Here is a 6,417-nt window from a genome sequence, read left to right on the forward strand (position 1 = left end):
GAGCCTTTCCTGAAAATCATAGGGTGCAATATTTTTCTTGCTTCTATAAATGGCTATTTTGATGATACATAGGAAAATGTTTTCAGTGAACAGAAGCTGCAAGTACTGTGTGAGAAATATTCATACCAGCATTTTCACCCTGGCCTCCAGATAATAAAAGCCTGCAGCCTGTTTCTCAAAGGAGTTATACTACTACAGCTCTCACTGAAATTTGTAGAATGTAGTGGGGGCACATAACCAAGCATTGAGAAGTTTAATGCAACAGGATCTTGGTCAGTGCATACAGATTCAATAATATAGATAGGCAAATACTATTTTCTGTAAAAATACTTCTTTCCTATTTTTCTGAGCTCTCAATCATGGATGACCCTTTGTCCTGCATCTTGTCTTTGATGTATCTGTACTTTGTCTTGATTCAGGTCCCTTCTATAATCTTAGTTCTTTGAGCCACTCCTCGAATGATTCCTCTGGCTAACACTGTGTTAATCATTTTAACATTTTAATGCTTGCTTATTCAAAAACAAAATGAAAATGAAACTAAACTAAAATAAACTTTCTCAACTTCAACTCAAAATCATTTATGTTCTCAAGATATCAGGACATGCACTGGAAGAATAAAAACACAATAATAATTCTACTTTTTGTATATTAATTTCTTCTGTGAAATATATTTTATTTGTTTAGATTGTAAGCTCCTAGGGGTAGGGAATGTGTTTCTATAATTGCTCTCTAGTATCATAATCTAGTCTCATAAGCACTGACGTTATATAAAATACTGCTTATTACCATATCTTCTGAATCAACATTTTTATCCTGTAGTCCTGCAGAGGATACTGTGACTTACATTACTGTGGAGAAGCCTTTCTAAAAATCAAGACATCTATACAGACAGGTGCCAACAGCAAGTTCAGCCTGACAGACACAATAAGCAATCATGTGCTCAAACTGATGAGCCCTATTCAGGTACAGAAGCCTAAAAAAAGCTGAGATGGAACTGCTTTAGCTCACACATAGCATCACATCAGCGTGGATATGCCACTTTTGGACTGACTTTGACTCATGTCTGTGGGTTGTAATTTGAAGCACAGGAGCTCGTGTGAACTACCGCTGATCTACAGAGACCTGCCCTCAATATTACAGCAATGGACACATTTAAAATGTGATGTATTTAAAATGTGATGTTGTTAGATGTATGGATTTTAAATAGCATAAATCAAGCAGAAAAGAAAAGACTTGTGGAAATAAAGTACTTTCCAAGAATCACTGTGTTTTTCTGCAATAACTTCAGCTATTGGGGTATTCACCTGTTGAAAAAATATTTCTTACTTAGTAAAAAGGTTTTAGTATTGATATTTCCTGATTATTCCTGAAAGTTCCCTGATATTTCCATTTTATCTCTTTTAGGAAATACGATAATCATGTGATGGATTTGATTCCTACAGGCTAAGGACCTCTTATCATACAACAATTGAGGGCAAAGTTATCAAAAAGTAAAAGGCTATCCAAAATATCTGATTTAAGGATATACAGGCTTCATATCCTCATATATTCATATTTTGCACTCTTATCCTCAGTGCAAAAACTTAAAGAAATGTTTATATTGTATTCAAAAGTTTTACAGCAGCTCTGAGAAACAAGTTTGAGATCTTTTGGTTAGGAGTGGAATCACAGTAGGGCAGAGCTCAGCATAAACTGGAACCTGGATCCTGAAAATATATACTCAGTGACAACCTGATGCTGAGCTCTGTTACTACGACCACAGTGCTACTGGCACTGACTTAAAGATAGATTTAGTATGTCTTTTATTAGAGGCAGTCAGATCCCTGACAAGTGGAGATATGTCATTGACTGGTAATGTGCAGTAAGAAGCATTTCTGAGAGGTCATACAGTTGGTCAGCAGCACTCCACAAGAAGCAGAATGAAGCATACTTTTCCTGACATTGCTTCTGACAAAAAGGAGCACATCCAGACAGAAAGTAAAATGTGAAGTGCTTGAGACATCTCTTGTGGCTTATGCTACTCAAGCATAAGCTTTTACAAAGGATTTCAGGACATGAGGCAATTCTAGTTGCAGTAGAAGCTGTCATGAAGTAATTTTATTGTAGACACACCTTTTTTCTTAACAGATAGCAGTGAATGCAAGTTGCACAAAATGTAATGGATAGATTCAGATGCTGTAACTTCAGAATTTATGAAGTTACAATAAGGATACGATACATTAGTAATGTAAGCCCATAGTCTCATTTATAGTAAAGACACTTCATCTTGCTCTAAATCAAGTATAATTTTTCCAGTGGAGTAAGTTTGTGTTGCACAAGCTTGTGTTTTGTTTTGTTTTTTTCCCCCCTCTCACTTTTTTAGCCACACTTACAATTTGCTCAGTAGAATCTGCAGACTGTAATTAGAAAATAACTTGTCTCCAAGCAACATGTAGCAGGGCAATACAGTACATTAAAGAAACAATAAATTTGTAATTGTAGTGGACTGAAAAGCAACACAACTTCTGGTATACCTATAGTTCTCATATAAAAGTGAATGTTTGGTGTTGCTCCTGTAAAAACAGACTTTTAAAGCACTGATGCTTTGACATGAATAACACTAACAGTAATGACATCAAGCTCTTCCCTTTGCCCTCTAGCACTGCCAACATCTGCCTCTACTGTAATTAGTGTAGCTACTAAGCAGCTCTGCAGCAGGGTTTCCTGGTGCATATGGCAGACAGCAATGCATACACAGCACTTTCCAGCTCTATCAGCAACAACCTTCTCTTACTGAATTGACTTCTTTCTGGAACTTGTTTATGCACTGTCCCGAATGTTGCACACGCTGGGGCAGCACAGCATAGCTATTTGACTTCAGAGTGATACCAGATGTTCATTTATACCTGTAACGTAGGGACACTTCATTCAAATGATATTATTTCTTCTCAGTTGTATACATTTTTGAGGTATGGTAGGATACAGGAAACAGAATAACAAATACACTGGATTAAAAAAAAAAAAGTTGAATACAAAAAATCATGAGTTTGGATTATGCACAGAAGAAAAAGCATTTTTGGTTTTGTTTTTGTTTTCCTCCACAAAGAAAAAACTAAAAATTTCACTCTATGAAGAAGAAAGATTTAAAGTGGTAGAATCTGACAGTGATGATGACAGTAGAGTCTGTCTTGTTCTTATGCATATGATCTTGGCCTTTACAAACCCATGTTGTGATGTTAGCAATATTGCATAGGATTGCATCTTGGCATGAAATGCCTGAAGCTACTATACTCCATAACGCATTTCTTATAAGGAAAGATAGGGATGAAAGGTGGACATTTATCTACAGAGTACTAGCTTTATTGAGTTATACAATAATGCTCCTTCATCAGAAATTGCCAAGTCTTAACATTTAAACAAATAAACATGAGTTGCTACTGAAATAACAGCAAATCATATGAACAATTGCTCTGTCTCTTCTATGACTAGGCAACTTCACTCCTAAAGGGATTTTAGCACTGGTAAGGCCTGCAAGACCACATCTAGTAGATCAGATGCAATTTGGATTGACAAATAAGAAGACATACACAAATTCCATTTGTGCTAGTGTCCTAATTTCTCTTCAAGTAGAGGAATGCCACTACTTCCTCTCCTAAGAATTGTAGCACACTGCCAAATCCCTCCTTCCTGCAGACTGAGGAAAAAAATTGTGGAGACAGGAAAAATACTATTTTTCATTTTAAAATAGATAGTGGCAAAAGAAAATAGTCATGGTTCCAGCTCTCTTTTTCTGAATTTATCTGGAGTCATGTCCATGTCAAAAACAATACTGACTTTTTGTCCTGGTTATAGCAGTTAAAGATTTTGCCCTCTTTCTATCAGGAGCCCCTGATTTCACAGGACGCAGCAATTCTGCTAGCTCACCTATCCTATAAACTACAGAAGTAGTGGTTATAAAATGCAGCACGATCATAAAGCCTTTTCTTTAGTAAGATGAGAATTGAAAGGATTATATGGACTTTAAACCTTGTAATGTGCTTTAACATAAGGCCCAAATAGGTAAGAACATGCCCTCCATTCTCTATGGAGGACAAAATATTGATTGAAATGCTGTCATGACTACTAATTACATGCAGACTAGCAAAACTCTGTAATCCCACAGCTGTTGAGCTGACTGAGGACATTTCCAGTACTTCCTGGAATCTTGTCTTCTACATTCTTTCAGCTCTAAGGCATTCTCAGAGCTTCTTCTGACTGCTTCTCAGGAAGCAGCAAAAGCTGAATCATATCTAAAGACTACTTATTTTTCAGCACTTTTGAACCAAATACACTTAAGATGAAAATTGCTGTGATTAGTAAACTGCTGTTTGCTGTTCTACAGTTTGTTCACTTGTGCAATTTATAGAGAAGTATTTCTACACATTATCTAGATCAGATGAGTTAAGTGAACTCAAACATATCATGTTACATTCTTGTGAAAAGATGATAACATTCACTACTGATAGAAGCAGCCCTGCATGAGAATCTTGTGTATCCTCTGTAATACCCTGGCAGAAGAGAGCTGTATCAAGCACAAGAAACAAAGAAAAGAACTCCTTCTTTCTTGGTAAAGGAAGATCTAGATCTAAAACACCTTAGTCAGTGAGTTAAGACCCTTTAAGTATGTGCACAAAAATCTCTTTCTGACAAATAAAAGCCTAATTTTCACTTCACTGTTTTGAAAAGACAGAGTTGGCAAAGACAGGATATATTAAGCTGTGCTGTGCGGTGTTACTGAGTTGTCTTCTCTTGTATGCCTATTTGCTCTCACCTCTGAACTACTGCTGATGCAGGACAGGTAGGAAACACTATAAATATATCAAACTAGTGAACAGTACGAGCTGTTGTTGCTTGGTCTTGCATGTTTTGACCACCAAAACTATTTGGTCATAGATGGGAATCAAATGGGTCTTCAGTCTCTTCAATTCTTCATTCTAAAGACCACACTTGACCACAGTATTTGTGCTGAAGTACAGTCTCTACTGATTAGTATCTCTCCCTTTCTGACTACATACTTAGGGATATCAATGTTGTAAAGAAGCCATTAGCTGAGTTCTAGTTGCCTTTGTTGGTCTGTTTGGTTGATGTTTCATTATTATTTGAATACCAAAGACCATTCTCCATCATGAAACATTGTTTTCATTAATAACAGTCTCACTTGAGACTTCAGAAGAATCCCATTTTCTGCAGAATTGCAGACAAGTATGCAGTCAGTACAAGTACTTAATAATTACTTACCTGATGCTTCAGACAAATATGTCTGAAGAAAGTGTGAAATTTACATAACCACATCTTACATTATCAAAAGCAGACTAAGGGCTCTAAACAAGCTTTCTTGTACACTTGAATAAAAAAATGGACACTTTATGTGCACATAAAGTGCAAACACTGACTCTTCTTGAATGTCATTTTATAACAGCATATCTTTCTGCTTTAGGATGTAGTCCTAAGTATGTTTGTTATCAGTGAAAATACAGAGTCATATGAAGTTCTATGATGACAGAACCTCACTGCTCAAAAAAGAGACCAAATATCCTGAAGTCACAATGATGAAAGTACTTCATTTCTGAATCAGAAAGGTGCTATAGACTCTTAGCTGTTCAAAGAAAATCCTAAAAGAACTGCAAATACCATAGAAACAGTCATAGAATAGTACAAATTTCAGAGATTTCTAATAATGAAATCAAATCAATAAAAAATATTAAGTCTTCTGTCAGGAAATGATTGGAATGATCCTGAAGCTATTCTTTCTGTTGTCCTAGCATCTGTGTATCTCCCGACACTGTGAAAAAATGTATTTTTTTTTTCCAAGAACTACCCAAAAGTTAAACACAATGTAAAAAAAAATAATTATATGTGCATTGAGCTCTAGTAAATGTTGCTGTGATAAGATCATTCAGGATTTCCACTAAGTCTGAATGAATACATGTGTATGAGGGAAGAAAAAGAGGAACTATGCACATCTGGATACCCCATCCTAATATCAAACTTTCATACACTAAACAATTGATGTAAAACTGATAGCAAGCTAATACTGCAATGGAATGGAATTCAGACAATCTATATGTTTAATTACGTACAATTTAGAAAGTTACTCCGTTGCATTTTAAGGAAGATATAAGTACGAGAAAGCATCGTAAGGATTAATAGCATAGTTGTAGTCTAATCAAAGTAGGCTGTAGAAATGCTAAATAACCTGAGACAGAAAGCAAAAATAACTATGTCTTTGAGTACACATATGATGCCCCAGTAACCATGAACAAAGCCTGAGGGATCAGTCCCAGAGGTCAGCTTAAAAACAGTCACAGTTGAAGTATAATTTTAAAAATACTATAATGTTAATAAAGATATAATCTTAATATTTGATTACTTTGTAGTTTTGTAATGCTTTCCCCATTA

Source organism: Aythya fuligula, chromosome 2, assembly GCF_009819795.1.
Source record: "Aythya fuligula isolate bAytFul2 chromosome 2, bAytFul2.pri, whole genome shotgun sequence".
Classification (NCBI taxonomy): domain Eukaryota; kingdom Metazoa; phylum Chordata; class Aves; order Anseriformes; family Anatidae; genus Aythya; species Aythya fuligula.